At 44.5% G+C, this 22,392-nt stretch overlaps 1 long non-coding RNA gene across 1 annotated transcript; it reads left to right on the forward strand.

The window, feature by feature from the left end:
• Window positions 1-2,168: 2,168 nt before the first annotated feature.
• Window positions 2,169-20,847, forward strand: LOC144304681 (uncharacterized). The gene is made up of 3 exons (XR_013371604.1): window positions 2,169-2,339; window positions 8,438-8,546; window positions 20,100-20,847. It is a non-coding gene; the product is annotated as an uncharacterized LOC144304681 (long non-coding RNA).
• The last annotated feature ends 1,545 nt before the right edge of the window (window positions 20,848-22,392 follow it).

A 22,392-nucleotide genomic window follows, 5' to 3' on the forward strand; every position in this document is an offset into this window, starting at 1 on the left:
GTATTTGCCTCCTGCCATAGAATATGAATTTATTTTTTACCACATTAAATCTTGGCTTATTCCTCCACTCCCCATGAAGTGGAGAAATCCTGCATCAGTCTATTATTTGAGAAGGATGGAGCCTACTCTGGGAACAAGACCCCAGCATACAGAAAACTGGGTGGAAGATATCCCTACTCCTCCGATCATATAGATCATCACTGAGATGCTGATAGTCCAAACCCAAAGGTCCTCCTCAAGAACCCACAGCTTCTCACTCTCAATGCCATATGGATTTTTAGGACCTTTTGCAGAAGATTCAATCAAAGATGCAGAATACTGATGTTTCTATAGCAACATACTACGTAGTTACCTTTCCATGAAGATATGAAGATTGTGATAGCCCTAAAAACTACAAATTCTCATTCCTTCTCAGTAACTGGTGGCTCCTTCTCTATTACCAACATGGTACCATGCTATCCCTTTGATGCCAAACTCTTGTCTCCATCCTCAAAGTCCTTGGTCAGCACCTATACCAGCTATGTTGTCTCAGAAAGCAGGGCAGGTAGGGCATAGCTGAGTAACGGGCAAAGAGGAAATGCATGTTGATATCAGTTCCGGGGTGCTCCCGTCCGCAAGATCGTGCTAGCAATCGGCTCTGCTTCAGCTCGCTTGGCGACGTTCTCCAATCTGCTCTCCAAAACGCTCTTCAGCCCCTCCTGAAACTGCCCACTTGAGCCATTTGAACCAAAAGACATCCTGATGTTGAAACACTAGAACCGAACTGTTTTCATCGTAACATTTATCAAGGTTTGTCAGTTATTTTTTTAGTTTTATAAAATGTGACGTAATGAAAAATTTCTCATTATTACTGTAATCAGCCTATTTGAGAAATCCAGTGCTAGAAGCTTTATTGAAGCTTAAAATCTTCATTGATGGACTTCCTGGAAGCAGCATTTCCTTGCCAAGAAAGTACAAAGCTATCTCAATGAACACAGCTGCAGAACTGCAGACTTACAGTTCGTGCTATAATTCTCTACGACTGAGCATCAGGATTATATATATTAAATATATGTATTATGTATATTAAATATATATTTAAAAATATATATATAGTTTTAATACATGGCTTTCAAATGAAGTAGTCAATTTTTATAATTTTGAGTCCTTTCCACTTAACATATCCCACAAAAGCAAAGTGTACCATAAAAATCTTGGCTTTCAGGCAGCCCGGGTGGCTCAGCAGTTTAGTGCTGCCTTCAGCCCAGGGCGTGATCCTGGAGACCCGGGATCGCGTCCCATGTCGGGCTCCCTGCATGGAGCCTGCTTCTCCCTCTGCCTGGGTCTCTACCTCTCTCTCTCTCTCTCTCTCTGTGTTTCTCATGGATAAATAAATAAAATCTTAAAAAAAAATCTTGGCTTTCCAATCAAATGAAGGCAACGCTAATTTGTACACGCTATGTTATATTTATGGTTTCCATAAAATTAACTCATTAATTTTACTCTTCATAATTATCTCATTATTCAAATGAGGAAATAAAGGGTCAGAATCAAGGTTAAGTACCTTCGGAGACTACCCAGCAAATAATTGTGAATAAAAGTAGCGCCTAGTCACCCTGAGTCCAGCCCTCTGTCTCCTCTTTGCACCAAGGATCACGTGAAAGACTGGAGAAGAGATGCCGGGGGCCTAAGATCTCACAGCGCTGGATAATAAGGTTTATAAATCCTCCCTTCTAGCTTCGCTGAAAGCGTCGCTCTTATATACTGTTCTATACCCTAAAGTGATGATTAGGCTGAGAAGCTAAATCTGCCCTCTGATGGGCCCGAGAAGGGCAAACTGCAAAGAATTTCCACCGAATGAAGGCTGAAGGAGTGAATCACCCAGGAAAGACCTCCCAGCACACGTCAGGGATAAAGGTTGTCCCAACCTGAGGGATAAAACACTCCCTTGCCTAGAGTACAGCTCTACCAGAAACTCGTTTTACAGAGTAGGATGTGGCCTTTTCAGGGGATATAATATCCTGGGACTGTGATTTCATTTTAAATGCAGAAAACTGGCAGGTAGAGCTGTCTAACCAACGGTGACAGCAGATCGGATTTCCCGGCGCCTGTTGTCTCCGACGGTAACTCCTAACTCACCTATGACCGAGTCGTCTATGACGTCTGTGCTCACAAAGTTCTCCTTGCGCTCAGATACTCGTAGACAAAACGATGCTTGGTTCTGTCCTAACAGCAGTCCAGGAAGTGGAAACCGCCGGAAGCAGCCTGGGGGCAAGTGAGCTTGCACCTGGCTGTGATGCCTCCCCACCTGGGCTCAAAGCCCCAGTGCGCGGGTGGATCCCTGGGGCTCCTGCTAGCAGGTGGGTTGTGAGGGCCGCTGTCAGCTGGGGCCCAAGCCTGCACTTTTACCAGGTTTGCGTGATGCTTGCTGCTGGTTCTCAGACCACCCTTGGAGTGGCAAGATGATAGCCGGATCCTAAAAGTAAAGAATTTGGAAGATCATTTTCAATAAGCTTCTCACGCACCAGGAACAGAAAATACTTGGAAAGTTCATCGATACTGGGAATTGCAGTGTTTGCCAAGCCAGCTGCAGTCAACCTGAGTGTGTCCTCAGTACAGTGCATTCCACATGGTTGAGGCCAAAGAAGAGAATAGCCTGGGGATGATCCTGAAATATGTCAGTGATAAATGTTAGAATTAATGCCAGTGATAAAGCACATCTTTGCCTAGAGGATAGCTCCATCCAAAATTTAAAAAAAAAAAAAAAAAAAAAGTAGGCTCTATCTCATCGTATGTTTGTCAAACCCAAACCACTGCAAAAAATATTCTGCTAAGTTTAATTTCTGGGGAAAAAAAAATCTTTGCACATAGTAAGCTATGTTTTAATTTAAAAGGTATATATTATAAATAAATAAACAATATATTAAATATATAAATTAAAAAATATATTATTAATAAAAGGTATATATAATCTAGCTTTTCTTCTTACAGTTATTCAGAAACTTGAGACCTTTTTTTAAAGGCCATCATAGGTATCAATTCTGAAAGAAATAACAAATATAATTGAATCTTATTGCTTCCTTTCATTTCTATGGTTTTATATTCCTAAGACTCTTATTTTGCCTTACACTTAACCATGTAAGTGTCTCCAAATAGCTCAGGAGGTAATTGGGAAAATAAGAAACGAGAAAATAATAAAACAAAGAGGGAGAGGGGATTTGGAGGAAGGTCTACACCTCAGCATTTCATTTTGGGGGGCAATTGCAAACGGTATTGGGATTTTAATTTGCATGTCCACTTATTCGTTGAAAGCACATCGAAATACCATTGATTTTTGCATGTTCACCTTGTATCTTGTGAATATGCTACACTCACACGTTGTAGGTATATTTTTCTGCCTTCCTTCATGTTCTCTGCGTAGACAATCATGTCAGAGGCAAATACGGCCAGCTGTATTCTTTTCCGATATGTATATTTTTAAAATTTTATTTCTCTTATGTTTATCATTTTCTTCTTTCTACCTACATTGGGTTCATTTTGCTGTTTTTTGGGTTCTTGAGGCGGGGGCTGAGACTACTGATTTGAGACCTTTTCTTCCTTTCTAACATATGTAGTTGGTGTTTTGCTATGTCTCACGAGTTTTGATGTATGGTGTTTTCGTTTCCATTCAACGTATTTTGTTATTTCTTAATGTTATTAGCTTGTGTCTGTAGCGAAAGGATTATCTAGTGTTATTCAGTTTCCGAGTGTTTAGTTTTTCCTCTTATCCATGTATTACTGTTTTCTGGTTTTATCCCATTGTAGTTGTTGACAAATTTGTGCAGTATTAATTCTTTTAAATTTTTCAAGGATTATTTTATGGCCGTGGATGCGGTCTACCTCGGAATATCTTTGCGTCAGTGGCACTAGAACATATTTTCTGCTGTTGCTGGAGAGGGTGTTCTGTAAAAGTTCTATTTGTGGCTGTAACTTTCTAAATTTTGTGTCTTTCAAGTGTGTTTGTTGTAGGCCACGGAAGCATCCTTATGATGGCTTTTTTAGAATGTCAGACAATCTTACTATCTCTGTCATCCCAGTAGTCTTTTTCTTTAGGTTAGGATCTTCCTGGTTCTTAGTATTACCAGTGATTTTTGGTTGAAAGCCGGGAAGCTTGGGTATTATGTCCTGAGACTCTAGACCTTCTGTTCTAGCTGCTTCTGACCTTGGTCCACAGGAGAAAGGATGGTGCTGTCTTGTTTCCGCGTGTGGAAGTCCAGCTTCTCCACTCCAGCTCTGTTGACACTTTTTGAAGATGTTCCTCACTATTGCTGACCAAGGGTGGGAGCTCTGGGTCCCAAGGAGGCCTCGACTGATACCTCCTAGGCTTAAGAGAAAGGGGTTCCTCATTATTGCTCTTCGCGGGGCCTCCACTGACACCAGAGAGGAGTGTGGCCTCATTAACAGTGGGCAGTGGTGAAAGTCCTGCCTCTCCCCCTGGCCTCCTCTGACATCATCTTAGTGGGGAGAGCCAGGGCCCTCATCACGGCTAGTGGAGGTCAAATCCAGGTTCCCACGGGGCTGGCCTCCACCAACACCGTGGTGACATCAGGGACTCTTTACATCCTGTGTCCCTCCCGGGCCTCTGATACCAACAGGGGGGTTGGGATGCTTCCGTGCAGCAGGTGGAAGGTTCAGGCTCACCTGGCGACCGTGAAGTTGAGGTGCCCCTTCTAACATTTGTTGTTTTGAGAAAGGCCAGACCACAGGTTCTTCTGTGATGTTTGCTTGGGGCAGAGTGGCTATTTGGCCAGGCTACACCTTCCCTGGCACGTTGGCTCGAGACAGCAGGCTTTCGCTGGAGCTTTTTGGGCCCGTGTGCATTTGGTTTCTGGGTTGCCAGCCTCTGGGGAGCGTTCGTCAAAAGGAAAACCAAAGAATTCACCACTGTGTCCTTCCCTGGGTGGGGACCACCTTCTCCTTTCAACTTTTCTATCATATGTTGGTTTTATATATAATACCCAGTGTTTGGTTGTATTTAGTGAGACAGATTTGGTAAAATATGTCTATCCTAACTTCCCGGAAGCAGAAACTATTCTCTCAATATAGTTTTAATTTGCCTTCCTCTTATGATGTTTAAGAGCCTTTATTTAATCTTTTTTGTGCATTTTTTGCCCTCTTTGATAATTATGTCTTATTGTCTTCTTGGCTCCTATCTCCTGCCCACTTTTATAACGGGGCATTTGTATTCTCCGCAGCTTGTAAGAGTTCATTACATATAAAGGATCTTGACCCTTTATGTCTGATGCATATTAAAATACTTTCTTCTAGTTCTTTATGTGTTTATTGAATCTGGTGGTCAAGTGAGGCAAACTTATTTTTTAAAATTCTTATGCAGTCCAATGTGTCCATCTTTCATTTCATCAGGATTGTGAGCTGTATAGGTTTTGTGTTGCTGCTGTAACAGATTTGCCGTAACACAAATTTACTACTTACAGTTCTGCAAGTCAGGAGTCAATCGTAGATACTCCTGTCGCAGGAGTAAAACCAAGGCGTCGGCGGACAGCCTTACTTTCTGGAGGGCCTGTTCCATTCCGGCTCCTGTAGGTTGCTCATATTCCTTGGCAATCGCCCTTTTCTCCATCTGCAAAGTGAGTGTCGGGTGAAAGTCCTGTCACACCTTCTTCCATTGTCATATCTCCTTCTGATCTAACTGGGAAAGGTTCTCTGCTTTTAAGACTCCTGACTCTGGGAAACGAACTAGGGGTGGTGGAAGGAGAGGTGGGCGGGGGGTGGGGGTGACTGGGTGACGGGCACTGAGGGGGGCACTTGACGGGATGAGCCCTGGGTGTTATTCTGTATGTTGGCAAATTGAACACCAATAAAAAATAAATTTATTTTAAAAAAAGTGGAAAATCTCTCCACTTCAAAGTCCTCACCCTAATGACATCTGCAAATGCCCCTTTGCCATGTGAGGTAGCATATTCAAAAATTTTAGGAATTAAAAGCAGACGTTCTCGGAAGCCATTCTTTGCCCTGCATGTGGTTCACAGGTAAAAAGCCCTTCTCTATAGTCTGGTTATAGAGCAATTCACCCTTTTTCTCTAATTCTTGTGTTAATTTCCTATTGCGACTATAACAAATTTAGTGACTTAAAACAATATACATTTTTCTCCTGCAGTTTTTGAGGGTCAATATTCAGAATGAGTGTTAGTGGGCTAACCCAGGTAATCACTAAGTTTACTCCTGAGGATTTTACATTTTTTGCATTTTCATTTACCCCTTGCACGGTTATCTCCTAGAATGAAAAAAGCTTACATTACAAGAAATAAGTTCCAGTGACATGGATGTTTCAGGGAAGACAGTAATAAATCAAAATGCTTGATTTAAAACTGAACCTTTGTTTTTAAAAATCTTGGAAAGAATTTTTGTATCAATTTGCAAATTATCCCAAGCATGTTTCAGGCAAAATTAAGAAATAAATTAGCCAATGTAAACATTGTATAGTGAACATAAGAATGTTTTAAGTGTCCAGAAATTTCAATTTCATGTAAAATAACCTTTTTTGCTATGTAGATATAAGATAAAAATGTACAGTGCTTACAGTAAAAATTCATTTCTACTTATTAGTTACGCTGCCTATGCAGTCTCTAAAGAAGTCATCTAAACGTGTGTAATTTCATTAAAAATAATCCTCCAAAATAATAGGCATTACGTTATCCCATTTTCTAAAGCATATTCTACTTGGTTACTGAAAACCTTCTGTGAGAAACGTTGCCTAGGACTACAGCATTCAGACAAGCTCTCGGAGGCGGAAGTGAAGGCAGGTAGGCCTGAGCCACAGCCCCCTGGCGGCCCCGCACCCACGCGGTAGCTGGTAGGATGGCACCCTGAGCTCGGGTCTGGAAAGTGCAACTACCGACGCTGGGGACCCATCAGCTGGAGGTGACCTGTGACGGTCCCACCCACGGGTGCACTTGGAGATGCAGCTCACGCTCTGCCAACCTCACCCCCTCGTCCCGCAGTGAAACCGCAACATCTCCGGCCTGATCCCAGAAATCCCAAAGGATGCTCACTATTTTTTTTTCAAACCAAATCCTTAAGAGGTCTTGAGAGCTGTGTTCCTGAGGAGCTTCGTGAAGGTTGTGCACTCAAAGTCCCTCGAGGGTGAACCGTGACAAAGAACTCCAACCCTGTGCTGAAGGCCCAGGCGCTGGTGCCCAGGGATGCGGGAGAACACGGTGGAGAGGCTGGCTTGGCTCTGTGCTCCCAGGGCGCTCAGAGCCAGACGGAGACCCCAGGGAGGCCGGGAGGCTTCGAACGAGGGCGTACATTCTGCGAAGGACAGAAGAGCAAAGTTTCGGATTCAGAGACAAATTCAAAGGCAGCCTCAAAGTAAAATTTAGAATATAGAGGGGTGAAACGTCAAAATGATTTGTTTTATTGAGTGAAAAGAGGAGGAACAGAATCCGAGAGACGTTGTATTTTATTTCAAAATAACACAGCCCACAGGGACAGTTTTGGAACAGAGAATGTAAAGATCAAACAAAGAAATCGGGGTGCATGGCTTCTCGGTATTTTTAAAATTGGGGCTAACCTGGAAAATACTGTATGGCTATAGACAAAGTATTTCTAATTTTTCTGAAGAAAATAAACACCTGGGGAAAAATACATTCATGACATTATGAATCCATTGTAATCCAAAATCCATTATAATTTTACCTAGGAGATCATAAGCCCTTTTAATAAGAAGAAATATAATTTATAGGGAAGCCTGGGTAGCTCAGCGGTTGAGCAACTGCCTTCAGCTCCGGGCTTGAACCCAGGTCTGGGGGTCAAGTCCCACATCAGGCTCCCCATGGAGAGCCTGCTTCTCCCTCTCTCTGTGTCTGTCCTGAATAAGTACATCAAATATTTATTAAAAAAAAAGAAATATAACTTATAAAATTGCAAAAGTTGTGCAGAGTAGCTAACTTTTTTCCTATAAATTCATGTATCACTTTACAGTTCTTAACTGTTGTGCAATTATAGGATTTTTTTTTTTTTTAAGTAGGCTCCCCACCCGGTGTCCTGAGCTCCTATCAACAGTCTGACACTCAGCTGACCGAGCCACCCCAGTACCCACAGGAATTTTTTTTTTTAATCAAAGAGAAAAATATTTACATTTCAAATACAAAGGAAAATTTTACATGATTTTTGGTCAGTCTCTAAGTCTCAACCACTCAGCCCTGGTTTTCCAAAACACACGAGACTTTTCAGTGGACAATTAGCTTTGTTAAGAGGATCCCCATCAAAGTAAACCCACCACAGGAAAGGCAAGCGGAACAGATGCTTAGCAAGCTGCTAACCTTTTTACATGGAACGTTCGATTATTCTCTACACTTACTTTATAAAAAGAGACTTATCATTTGTGTTCTTAAACTTGCTTACGAGGAGCTCTGCCTACTGAAAAAATATATATATTTTATTATTTTCCTTCCAGGGAGGAAGATTCAAATAATGATCTATGAAGAGACAGAAATTCGAGTTACGGGGCTGTCACTTGAAGACTCTGCTGCTTGGCTTCTTAGCACGGTGTCGGTTATTTAGCGGTACGTTTGGTTCTGTGCATCAGAAACTCGAATCTGCTGCTTGGTCTTTTCTTCTCTAACAGGAAATTCGGAGGTAGGTAGCCTAGGATTGGCACGAGGGGAGCACCAGGTCACGGAGGAGGGTCTGAGCGGTGCTCCCTCTTCCCCTGAGTATCTACTTTGTGAAGCTGCTCCTGCGTGTCTGGATCCCCGGCCTGGGCTCCGCGGTGGGGATGGGGAAGGCAGGGAGGCTGCCCAGCTGCCTCCTCTTCACCTCAGGGTGTAGGTTCCACCCGAAGTGCCCTCAGGTTGCAGGGAGCGGGAGTCGGGCGTGTTCCCCCAGCAAAGCTCAGAGCTTCTCAGTAAGGGAGAGTCGGGGAAATAAACAGGTCGCAGGACATGTTTTCCACACCACTTCTTAACATACTCCGTCTTAATACTCTAACTGCTTAGGACTTCTGTGGAGCTTTAGCTTTTGCTGAAAGCTTAAGGGGCTGCTACGGGTGCTGTTAACAAGGACCCAGCATGTCCGTGTGCATCGTCGCTGAGCTGCAAGGACACAAGGTGGGCCTGTCCGACGCACCTGGCCCTGGACGCGCCGTGTGCGCTAGGCCGGCAGCAGGCAGGACGGACAAAGGGCAAACGTGTGTCATAGAAATGATCCATGAGAACCAGTTACCAGGAATTGCTAACCAGTCACGGGGTATCGCTAACCAGTCACTGGGTGTCGTTGACCAGTTACGAGGTATTGCTAACCAGCTAGTAGGTATTACTAACCAGCTACTGGGTATTGTTTACCAGTTACTGGGTATCGCTAACCAGTTATTAGGTCTTGCTAACCAGTTACTGGGTATTGCTAACCAGTTACTAGGTGTTGCTAAGAAGCTACTGGGTATTGCTAACCAGTTACTGGGTATTACTAACCAATTACTGGGTATTACTAATCAGTTATTAGGTCTTGCTAACCAGTTACTGGGTATTACTAACCAGTTACTGGGTATTACTAAGCAGTTATTAGGTCTTGCTAACCAGTTACTGGGTGTTGCTAAGCAGCTACTGGGTCTTGCTCACCAGTTACTGGGTGTTGCTAACTGCTCCCGAGAATTCAGTGAAAGGACGTTTTGACTTAGCAAGTCTTGACAAGTTGGAGCATTTCTTTGGTCTTACAACTTTTTTTTAAGATTTTATTTATTCATGAGACACAGAGAGAGAGAGAGAGAAGCAGAGGCACAGGCGGAGGGAGAAGCAGGCTCCCTGCGGGGACTCGATCCCAGGACCCCGAGGTCACGCCCCGGGCCGAGGGCAGTGGCTCAACCACTGGGCCCCCCAGGGATCCCCCATGGGGACATTTCTGCAAAGCTAGTCCAGCTGCAGAGTTCCCTGTGCGATTATCCAGGGTCTTGGCTGCAACTACACCCGCCCCCGGCCTACCCCACCTGCTCCTTCCTTCGCCATCACGGGGGTTCCGGTCTCCCCCACAGTCTGCTTCCTCACGAGCGGCCCAGGGCTGTCCCTCCACGGCCTGGGCCTGGGAGGCACACTCTTACACGATAGTCTGAGCAAGGCCGCCCCGGCAAGGTGGCAGCCCCGACGGCTGCCGTGGAGAAGCTGAGGCGGCCTTGAACGCAGCGGCCGAGCCAAGGGTGAAGTGATGCAGTGGAAGGAGCGCGCCCTTAGTGGGGAGGGCCTCGGGAGGGCGATGCTCGTGAGGGCCGCGGCCCCTGGTCGGCCCTGGGCAGATGAGGAGGAAAGGAGGGCGGTGACTGGCGGTGACTGGCGGGCCATTAAGGACAAAGTCTGAAGGCCACGATGTGTCGGCACCAGGTGGAGAGACTCGCCGCCCTCTGGAGGGAAGAAAAACACTGAGGATGAGATTCCGGATGGAGAGGAAAGGCTGCCTCCAGAGGAGGCTGGATTTGGGGAGCCCAGTACCCCATGTCAGGGTTCCGACCGGGAGGAAATGGGAATCTGACACATGGAGCGGGGCACGTGGACAAATGCATTCCCAAACCTGGGTGATCGGATCCCCCGGGCCCTCTGAGCCTCCAGGAAGGTCCCCGCCTTCCCTGTGGAAGGTCTGTCCTCTCCACTCGCTTTTAGAGGCCGGAGGAGTCCTGAACCGGCAAGACAGGACACAGCCCTCCTCGGGATCGACACCGTGTGTCCCCTGGGCCACCAGACCCAAGACTAGAGTAAAATCACAACATGATTTGATTATGTCGGCGCATCTCACCGCACGGCCCGCGCAGGGCATCGTCACTAAACCCCACCTAGAGCCTGGGTGTGGTCTTGTCTTCCCGCCCACGAAGGTCAGACCTTGGGGGGCGGCGCTGTTGACAAGGACTGCCTGCGTCACATCAGGTCGCACCAAGGTCACACCTATTTCACGGTGCAGGAGCTAGAGCGGTGCCCCGGTGCCACCTCGGGGCATCAGGGCAAAGCTTGGGTCCCGGACAGCACGACGTCTTCTTGGAAAGGCACCTCGGCATCCCCTTGGAGGCGACTCCCTGGGAGCACGGAGAGTCATCCTTCAGTCGATGGCCGCTGACGGGCAGACTGTGCGGCCCTGTCACCCAGGGTGATGCTCCCAGCTACCCCCCGAGACCCACAAGAGGAATTCGTGCCATGGTTGGCTCCATGGCTTCGCACGTCTGGGCTCCCGAAGCAGAAATGCTTCTACGGGAACGTAGCAGGAGCCGCACTGAACCTTGCTGGGCCTGCGCCATGGGCCTCGCTCTTCCCCCCACGGGCGTCCACCTGGGGAGAGTCGCACATGGCAGGAATCTGCAAGGGCTGCTAGCCCGGGTCGCTGCGGAGCATCCTCTGCCTCCCCGTAGCAGCTGCGGCCGGACGAGCCCCGGCGTCTGCTTCCCTCATCTTCCTAGTGTCCGTTTCTTCACAAGCAAAGACCCGTCAAGACGAGGGAGGACTATTCCACACGGGAGGAGCCTCGCTACCCGTCGTCGGGTGGGACGTCCCGGGCCCTGCTGTTCCGGCCGCCAGAACACTGCTTTCCAGGGGCCCGTGTGTCCCCCCCCCCGGCACTGGCTCAGGCCGAAGGGGTGCCCCACCCAAAGGGGCCGCCGCTCCCCGCAGGACGGTGCGTGTGGCCCCGGATCCGCGAGGGGTGCGGTGCCCTCTTCTCCATCCCGAGCTTCTCTGGAGGGTCCTGCAGCCCCAGGGCTCCCCCCGGCTGGGTGCGCCCAGCCGCCTCCCAGTTGGGCCCCGTCAGGCCTCCAGGGACAAGGCCCGGGGACTGCAGACTCCCGTCCCCTGTGAGCCTCAGGGAGCTGAGGGCACTGTCGCCTCTCAGCCACTTTGGTGCATGTGCAGGACGCACGGCAGCCCCGTGGGGCCTCCTCACCAGGGCAGGCCCGGCCGCCTCCTCCGGGCCCAGGCCTCTGGGAGGTGACAGCTCCCCGCAGCCCGGTCCTGCGGGCTCCCCTCTATCCCGCCTCTCAGTTCTCCGACCTGTAGCCCAGCTTAGGACTTTTCACCTCACATCTTTCATTCTGCTCATCCCCTCCAGTTTCCCCTTTTATCCAAGTTTCACATTTTTGCTAAGATGTTCTGAGCGCTCTTCGACTTCGTGCAAGGACAGCAGCTGAGAATATCCCGGCCACGCATCCTTAGGGGATCACGGAGGACAGATACGAACTTCAGTCATGCAATGTGTTAGCAACACATGGACCGACCTTAAAATGTTTTGCGGTGTGGCTTTGCTTCCTCAATCACGATTGATCAACTGTTTCTGAGTCAACTCTCGGGCCATGATGTCCTTCGAGAACAAGTATGATTCTGCAGATATGAGTACAAGCAAGGAAGATGACAAGCAGGCGGCCGAGAGTTGGTGAGCGAGACGCCTGCGTAGGATACGGTGTATTCGCCGTGGTCGGTCATCGAGCAGCGCGTCACAGAGGCCGTCAGCAGGCAGACGGGGCGGCGGACCGGACCCCATAAGCTGATACTAAACCCACGGACTCAGCAACGTCCGAGTGGAGGTGAAACTGTAAAAATGTGAGATTTAGTAGTGAAGAAGCCTGGATGTGTACTTGTGAAGGAAGAGACGGAAGGGCGCAGACTGATGGGCGGGTCCCCGGGGAGGCACGGAGGGACGGAGCAGTTAGGCAGGAGACGGTGGCTCTCAGCCCCCGCGCACCTGCTGCAGGTGCACCCGCAGCCCCCACAGTGGGTCATGTTTCTCGAGTGTTTCATCCAGTTTGGGTTTGGGTTTGAGTCCCTTCTTGGGATACATTTCAAGTCATAGAAAAAGCACGAAGGGATGCAAGCTGGGCCTCGTGGGCCTCCCGGTCCTGCAGCCGCGCTGGCACCAGAGCTCCCGGCGGGGTCCCGCCGAGGGCCGCGGGCGCCAGGTGAGGCCAGGTGAGGCCTCCGCAGCCCCAGCCCCTGCCCCCCGTTGCCTCGGCCCAGCTGCGCGGGGTGCAGCTCTGCACAGCCAGTCCCGGGAGGCCGCGCCTCGCTTTCACTAAAGGTGTCGCGTGGAGCACAGGGCAGCCCAGGCGTGCGCCCCTCGGGGAGGCAGGCCCAGGGAGACTGTTCTGGAGCAACAGACCAAGCTTTGCTGTTGAGTCACTTGGTGACGTACAGGAGAGCGGCCGCAGTCTCCCCGCCTCGCAGAGCCGGTTACTGACCCCAGGACTAAACCACCGCGTCTTAGGCAGGAAGGCTGAGGCTCGAGGACCTTAATCTTTGCTTTCCGAGGTCACAGTGTCATGAGGCGCTGCAGGTGCTGGCCATGCCCCCCCCCCCCAGCAGGTGCGCCTGGCTCTGGCTGCCCCCGGGGCCGAGTGCTGTGTGCAGGCCCCAGACCCCTGCCCCGGCGGGCAATGACCTGGGCACCCGGCCCCCAGGTCACCGCTGACGACGCGGGCCTCGGCCGGGGGTGGCCTTGCTCAGGACACCTGCACTCGGTCGTCGTGACCCAATTTGAAACCTAACATGTCCAGCTCGACTAGACCCGTTGGAAAGGCTGGTAGGATGTGCTCCGTGTACCCGTTCATATCCGTCTTCACCAGAAGCATCGCTCCACTCAACCTATTTACGTGCTATGTGCTGTGAATGAGATTACGCTCCTTTACTTTCATTGTTTTGTGGGGCTTCTATTTTTTCAATCATTTCAATCTATGACCATACAACCCTGTACAGGGCTTTCCTTCTGCATGAACTTAAGCACGTTAAATCCTTTACTAAATCCTTTACTGTGCCCCCGAGGCTCTTTATCTACCTTTGGCAGGTAAATACTAACCCTTAAAATGAAGTAAACAGGGTCTCTGAAGTGCATTGGAAGATATCATTTGTGACATTTCTACAATTAAAAAAAAAAAGTCTACGGGGCGCCTGGAGGCTCAGGGGTCGAGCGGCTGCCTTCAGCTCAGGGTGTGACCCCGGGGTCCTGGGATCGAGTCCTGCATCGGGCTCCTGCAGGGAGCTTGCTTCTCCCTCTGCCTGTGTCTCTCACGAGTAAGTAAAGTCTTTTTTAAAAATCTACTGTTTTTATTGAGTTCCTATAAAATTAATGCCCTCTTAGTGCTGGTTTGATTGTCACCACTTCTATATTTCTGATGCATTCTGGTCTTTCTTTTTTTATTTTTTTATTTAACAGGCCTTTCTTCTAGGGCCTAAGTCTAGAGAAAACTGGCACTTCTACAGTTCACTTCTTTTTATGTCTATATTTTGCTTTCTTGACATTTCGAGTGTTACGTTGATAAAAATTTAGCCAGCAAACATGTAGGTTAGTTACCACATATCTCAAGGAGCTGTTAGTATTTTCTTTTAAATAAACTTTTGAATTCAGAACACTTTTAGAATTGCAGAAGAATCACAAAGCTAGAACAGGGGATTCCCATGTATTGCACACCGACATCCCCATAATTGACATATTTTGTATTTGTTACAATTAAGGTATTAAAACTGATGTGTTATTATTAACTAAAGTCCACAAATTATTCATATTTTCCTAAGTTTTAGCCAGTGTCCTTTTTTCTGTTTCAGGATCCCATTAAAGGGTCTTTTGGTTCCCTCCAGTTCTCAGCAATACTGAATAAAGTCGCAATGAACGTAAACATACAGGGTTTTGTGTAGATGTAAGTTTTCAAATCAGTTGGGTAGAGACCTACGGGAGTAGTTGCTGACTTCAATGGTAGGATTGGGTTTAGTTTTGCAAGCTACTGCCAGACTGTCTTCCAAAGTCGCTGCCCCGTTTTATGTTCTCACTGGCAGTGGATGAGCGTTCCTGCCGTGCGTGCTACATCCTTGCCTGCAATTGGTAGTTTCAGTATTTTGGATTTTAGCTATTATTATTTAATACGGGAATTCTAGATAGGAAGAGGCAGCTATTATCAAAAATAGCCAAATCTCTAGCTTTTTCACACTGATTTTTTTCCCCTGAGAATCATTAGCCCAAGTAAGATGTTTCAAAGTCTGTTTCACAATACTTCAACATCAGTTACTTCACGAAACTCAACACACCATTAAGTCAGCTTTGTGCCTGAATGTAGCTTTTCCTATAAAAAGAAGCTAGAACCAAAATCGCAACTAGCAACTAGAGGAACATTCTTTAAGACGTGGTACCAAGTTAAAAAAAAAAAAAATTAAAAATCTAACACTACACAATCCAAAGTGCATCATGTGCTTTGATGTTTGAACCGTTTATTTCAATAGAGTATCTAGAACTTGTGGATTTTACAGTATTTATTATGGAAACCCACTTTCACAAGTTTCTGTCACATTGTCTGACTGTCTCATGTGGACTGTGAAAACTCAAAGCTAGAACAGTCGATGGTGAATGATCCTTTTTTTTTTTTTTTTTTTTTAATTTATTTATGATAGTCACAGAGAGAGAGAGAGAGAGAGGCAGAGACATAGGCAGAGGGAGAAGCAGGCTCCATGCACCGGGAGCCCGATGTGGGATTCGATCCCGGGTCTCCAGGATCGCGCCCTGGGCCAAAGGCAGGCACCAAACCGCTGCGCCACCCAGGGATCCAAATGATCCTTTTATTACAGAACCGATAGGTGATCTCTGCTCTACAGGATTAACTCAGTGGAAGGCTGTATAAAGTTTTCCCTCAATGGTACCATATGTAGAGCAAAACCATAGAGGTCAAAAGAGCAGCGTTGACATGAGTAAGCAAGTTAAAAAAAAATATTGTGTAGAACACATTGGCATTACGTAGCATTAAGAGACCTAGATAAAGAATTAGGAAATAGAAACTCATTTTGTGAATTTGTTTTACAAAATCTTGCTATAAAAACAAACATGTTTTACAAATGCATACATCGTCACTGTCTTATTTTGTAGTTTGTTTTTTTTTTTTCTTAATTGGAAATTTTTACAAAAGCTTAACCAGAGTGAGCCTGTCTACCTCTCATCCTGAGTCTGTCTGGAATATTGGAATATTAATGGAAATCACATTGCTCTGTAATTGCCTTGGCTCTAATTCATATTGATTCGCAACTATTATGAGGTGTCAGGTAATAAAGTCAAGAAAAACATGAAAAAACATCTGAGTGGTTGGTTATGCACTTTAAACGAGAAGAAATGTTTACATGGTGCCCAATATTCATCAGGAAAAAGACATATCTTTTTTTTTTTAATTTTTTTTTCTTTATTTATGATAGTCACACACACAGAGAGAGAGAGAGAGAGAGAGGCAGAGACACAGGCAGAGGGAGAAGCAGGCTCCATGCACCGGTAGCCCAACGTGGGATTCGATCCTGGGTCTCCAGGATCGCGCCCTGGGCCAAAGGCAGGCGCCAAACCACTGCGCCACCCAGGGATCCCAGGAAAAAGACATATCTTGTGAATGAAACTCACTCGTGCAGAATAGAGCTACGGAGAGGCAAGCGCCTGCTCGGCGGAAGGCACCACTGACCGGGGTTGCAGATGCTCATTGTTTAAGACCCTTTGTCTAAGGAAAATAAAGGTCCGTATGAAATTGCTATTCCACAGTACTTTAGGACCACATTTCTGTAGTTTGCTAATAGCAGCTCTATATTACGCTGGTCTACAATTTTTGAAACCATATTTTTAACTCCAGTAGTTGGCACAAGGCCTAAAGCATCTGCCTTATTCTGGGAAATCTGGCTGCCACGATTAGTGGTCTGACTACAGTATTTCCATACGAGTAAGTTCCCACTGATACACTTGTGGTTTCACATATACCAAAAAATATTCTATGATGAGTGTTGGATGGAAAAGATGGTGCATCTCACAACGATCTTTCTGGCCACATGGACATACCACAGTTTGTATCAGGGATCTTGAAATGCCGGCAGTCCGAGGCATACATTACTCCTGCCAATATATATTCATTACTTATAATACCATTTTCTTTTGATGTGTCAGCCTTAAGGAAATGAAAGGAAAAGAAATGTCTGTAAAACGTCTCTGAAATTTTCATCGAATATCCCAAACTGCCTTAATAACTGCCGTAAGCCAAATTCAGGATAACATTTCTAGAAACTTCAGTCCTGTATGTCTGCGTGGATGTCTCTCTCTCTCGCTGGAAAGGAAGCAGAGACTGAAGAAAAAAACCTGGGTGCAGAGAGTTCAATTGTCCCTTCAGAATATGTGCAGTTACGGCCATAAAAGGATCAGTGAAGGACAAGAACTTGTTGTTTTTTTCCTTCCAATCCGTATCCACTCAGGAGAATAGACTCTAGTCAGCACAACAGGACCTCATCAGAGAGGCCTTTTAACATAAGGCATCTGTCTTAAGTATTAAAAATGTGACTTCAGTTTTCCTCTTAAATACCATCACAGCTGACCTTTTGAAACAGAACTGAAGTTTCTCTCTGCTTGAAATTCCTCATTCTCCAGAAGAACAATAATCAATTAATGCATTTATTTTAATCTTGCTTGGCCTTTCTCGAGAGCAAGCACATTCCCAAATAGTTCTCTGTGTCCTTTAAGCCCTCGTTACGTTGTCACATTTTACATCCTAAAGATGCACTAACCATAGCAGATCTCCTCATAGTCGTTAAAGAGAAAGATAAGTCGTATCACATGCAAGTTAATATTAAATATTATGTGAGATGAAAACACTTGAACATGTAAAATTCAGAATGATGAAACGTGGTCTTCCTTTTATTTTTCCCTTATATTTTGCTTTGTTAGTTGTTAGGCAATTTTCAGGCGTCACTTTTGGGGACATTTTTGGTCTAATTTTGCTCTGACCTTCTAATTTTTAGTTGGGGAACAGTGCGGGAAACAATCTGGTTTTGATGGAATCCCAAAGTTGTGTAAGTGTGTGTGTGTTCTAAATAAGCTCAACTAGGTCATATGACTCATGCGCTTTCCATGGTCTCATTGACTTTATGTCTACAAGCTTTCTAATTAATTTTATTTGATCAGATAGACATTCTTGATCGCCTCTTTTTGAAAAAGAAAAATCGACTGTTTGCTAAGAAGGAGGTACTGCTGTAGAGTTTTCAGTAAAATATCTTCCAAAGGTTTGTACAGATTCGATCAATTTGCATAGCAGAAATAAATACTCGAGCCCCTTGTGGTTTTCAAGGACAGCTGTTTTCTCCGGTTTCAGCTCTATGATTAAGGCTTAAGGAAGGATACAGAGTGATGAGAAATACAATTGCTACCTTTGGAAGATTTAACAGGCATGCTGGGGATTTCTGCATTTTCTGCATTTTCTTTTCTTTATAGGTACAGAAAAACAACAACAAAAACCCCACCAGACAACTTCCACGTTAAAGAGTATAGCTCATATGTCAGTGGCAAGGGTACTTCACTATAAAACCTAAGCACATACAAGTAGGTTCCTATACAATCCAGAAATATGGGGACACGGGGTGGCTCAGCGGTTGAGTGCTCAGCCCAGGGGTGACCCCGGGGTCCTGGGGTCCCGGGATTGAGTCCCACTCAGGCTCCCTGCATGGAGCCTGCTTCTCCCTCTGCCTGTGTCTCTGCCTCTCTCTCTCTCTTCTCTCTCATGAATAAACAAAATATTTTTTAAAAAACCCAGAAATCTGAAAAATTCTCTATGAATTTAAGTGTTTCTCTCCATGTCAACATCTTTAAGAATATGTGTGCTTTGATATTTCAACATAGTAGTATCTTATACATTTCAGCATTTCTTTGGTGGCATTTTCAAAGTTTAATGTTTATTTGGAAAGAGGAGAGTCCCTGAATTCCTTTGAGTCATGCATCATTGATCTTGAGGTTATCCTGAGAATTTGGCAAGACATTACTACTTTGAAGAGAACCATAGGCCCCACTTCTCCAGTGTAACTGAGCTCTGAGATCCTTCCTTCAGTGTGTCCCTAGGAGTAGGAAAGGTTGAGAAAGGAGAGAATCTTAGAATCATGCTTTTGCCCTGCATCCAACTTTATTAAAAGGACAGAATTCTGAGATTATACAAATTTTGAGATCATAAACAGATACAAAGGCTGGGACAGTTCTGTGGCTCTGCTGTCCCCTGTTATGAGACTGTTGACAGCCAGATGCACAATTTACCTAGGAGACATTGATTCAATATTTATTTAAACTAGTATATAAATAAAAGATGAAATATGGAGTTTCTGTGACATTTTTTGGTTAGTTTGGAGAACTTTGTTCCTTTTTTTATGCCAAGAATAGCTAATGTTCATGAACTTCATGAACCCCATTACATGACTTTCCCAAAGTCAAAGCTCCGATCAGAGCTATGGCTGTAAGATCCAAGTATGAAGTTTAAAATCCTAGTTCAGTGGTTCTCTATAGATCAGACTGGGATGTTCTAGAGCAAAGAGTTTAAGTAATCTTATTTAAATTACTCAGAAATTCAAATAAGCTATGGCTTAGAAATTTTCGAACTGAAGTGATTCTAGGTTTTTCTGATCGCCATAGATGGCAGGAGGTGGTGGAACACATGGCCGGCTTATTTTCAGGTATTTTCCTGTTTAATTCCTTTTATGTTGAAAAGATGAAAACTGCAGGCATTACCAGAGAACTAAGGGAAATGAAAGAGGAATCACTATAGAAACAGCTTGTTGCATAATTGCAGCATACTTATTACTCTCTAGTCTACGAATGGTCCAAATTGCCTAAAAAATGAACAGGCCAAGTATCTGTGCACATTCACTCGGCCCAGTGGGGGTTAGTTGATATCTCTGAATATTTATGACTGTCCCTTCATTACCTGTCTCCCCCATTCCCCGTACTGTCTAGCACAACCTTTTTTTTTTCAATTAAAGCAGATGCCAAGAATAAAATAAATGAAGAACTGAATTGAAAAATGACGCATGAATGTGTGTATTTGGGCTTGTCTGTGAGAGAAATCAGTATATGCTGAATCCTTGCCAAACTTTCTCTGCACACACTTCTTACATATACTTAGCTACCTAATACCGATCATTTAGTGATTTTGATACTAAACAACTGATATTTAAAATTATGTAAAAAAAGCAAAATGACACAGAGCATGGAAAAAAAAATTTAAATTTGTCCCAGAGTTATATTAATTTTTTTCAGCCATTAGTAGACTTAGTCATAAAATTCTTTTATTTTTTCCTTTCAAAATGTAGCCAAGAAACAAACATCTTTCTTTGCTTTCTTTGCAGGAAAGAACCAGTCTCTGGATTATTTCCAGGCCATCCAGACAGCTATTTCAACTGGAACAAGTGACCTTTGGAACAGACTAGAACTTAGCAGCCTGGCCAGACAGAGAGGAGGGAGTAGTCAACTGGGAAGGGCCCCAACATGTTCTTGTGAAATGCCATTTGAAGTAAGAGGACAATAAAAATTAAGGACAAGTAAATGAGCTTAAAAATATCTAAAACCAATGAAAACTGTGTGACCACAATATGGGATTCAAGGAAAGATACAGTAGGAGTCTTTAGCTATCATTCTTTAATACACATGCTCAACCAATATGGTTCTCCACTCCCTTCAGTACAAGGAATGTCTCTTAATTATGTAATATTCACCTTTGAATCTCCATAGTCTTGGAAAACTCAGTAATCATCTGTTTTCCCTCCCTCATTGGCACCAAATTTCCTCAGTCTATGATTCTACAGTGGTCGTTAGACGCTCTTAGAGAATGGTCAAGACCTTTATTTAGCAAGTTATTGCTGCAGGGAGATAAAAGTTAAAATAATAGTAAAGAGTTCATGTGAGAGAACAAAGTGATTATCTTCTAACATTGGGTTGGAAGGCATGCTCTCCTTTTCTTTCACAGAGAGCACAGGAAGTTTTAGCTCAGGTCATTAGCAAGAAGTATGCTAAAGAAGCACGCAGCCTTTACTGAATGCTCATGGACAGAATGTTGCGCTTGGCACCCCAGGATATAAAAATGTCAAAGTAATCCTTTCTTCAAAGTTTTTGGAGAATAAATAGAAAAGTAAAAAAAAAAAAAAAAAAAAAAAACTTTATTAAAAAATTATTTTTCCAAGACAGCATTTTATTTATTTTTGCAAAATATATCAATGATAATACAGTACAAGTTACCAAGAAAATACTGTGGGATATCAGAATGTCCTCTCATAACTTAACGAGGCCCATTGTGTACTGGAGAATCTTTTTAAGAAGGTAATTCCTACAGCTTCTAGCCAGGTTTTCTTTAAAAGCCTTAATGCATATTCCAAACTGCCCATAGATAGACTCACATGCAAACCAGAAAAGTTTGACTTGATAAATTTTGAGTATGCATCTGAATTAATGCCAAAAACGTGGCTAAGGGAAATACATTTTTTCCAAATTTTTAGTTCTATAGTTATGGTAGTACTATGAAGTGGCACAAAACCCAATGTTAGTGATAGAGAAGTTCCATTATTTCAATTTACCATGTAAGATCAGAAAAATTTGAGACTTTAAACTCAACTCCCTAAGCATTCCATATTTTGCATATTACTTAACTATGATTTAGGAAATGCTGTATCTTAGAATTCATGAACCTAAGTGGTAGGAAATGAATCCAGAGAAAATAAGTTTTATAGGAGGTGTTTCTAGAAGTGGGTTGTGTTTGGTTCTTCACAACAGAAGATCAAGACGTGGAACAAGTCTATAAGAATTAAGGTTTTGTTCCATTTATAAGATGGACGTTGAAAGAGGACATTCTTGAGAAATGTGCCTGAACTTATCTAGGAAGGAGAGGACACAAGTTAGGCCTTTTCTGCGGAGACATGGGGATCCGAGGGCAACACCAGCCACACCCATCTCCGCAGTGGGCTAGCCACCTATAACGGGTGTAGTTTAGGTGGAGTCTGAGATTTAGCTGTCAAAATTGAGTCCAAGAGTCTCCAGCTAATTTAACAGAGGTTGAAATCCAAAATCATGAGTAAATATTGAATTTGGAACTACATATGGAAACACTGGAACTGAAAAATATCAGCAGCTAGTTTTTTTTCATAGTTATGTTAACTAACATAAAAAAAAGTAAAAAAGAAAAAAAAAGAATCAGAAAGGCAACAATGCAACATCTATCAGAAATTTTATCTGAAAATAAGTCTTCATAATGTGACCAAACTTTTTTGAGAAAGTTCAAATCCAAAAAAAGAGAAATACGAAGAGAAAACTATTGCTATTGGACTCTCTTGATAGTCTCACAGTGGATATCTAACACTAGACACTAGCCAGTGCTAGATACGCACATTTAAACAGAATTAAATAGAAGTGTCTTCTGGGAGGCTTTTGGTTCAGCCGGTACTTTCGCACATGTTGGTTTTTACTTAGTAATTCATATATCACCTTACCTTTCCTTTATGTCAATAAACTAACTGAGGGCAGGAATCCGGTCATCTTCAATTTAACAACGTTAAGCAAGCAAAATTAAATCCAGTAAGCAAATTTACTAGATGTTTTCTTACCCACATAACATAGGTTATCACACAAAGTGAGTAATAAATGAGTTTTATT

This window comes from Canis aureus, chromosome 34 (assembly GCF_053574225.1).
Source record: "Canis aureus isolate CA01 chromosome 34, VMU_Caureus_v.1.0, whole genome shotgun sequence".
Lineage (NCBI taxonomy): Eukaryota > Metazoa > Chordata > Mammalia > Carnivora > Canidae > Canis > Canis aureus.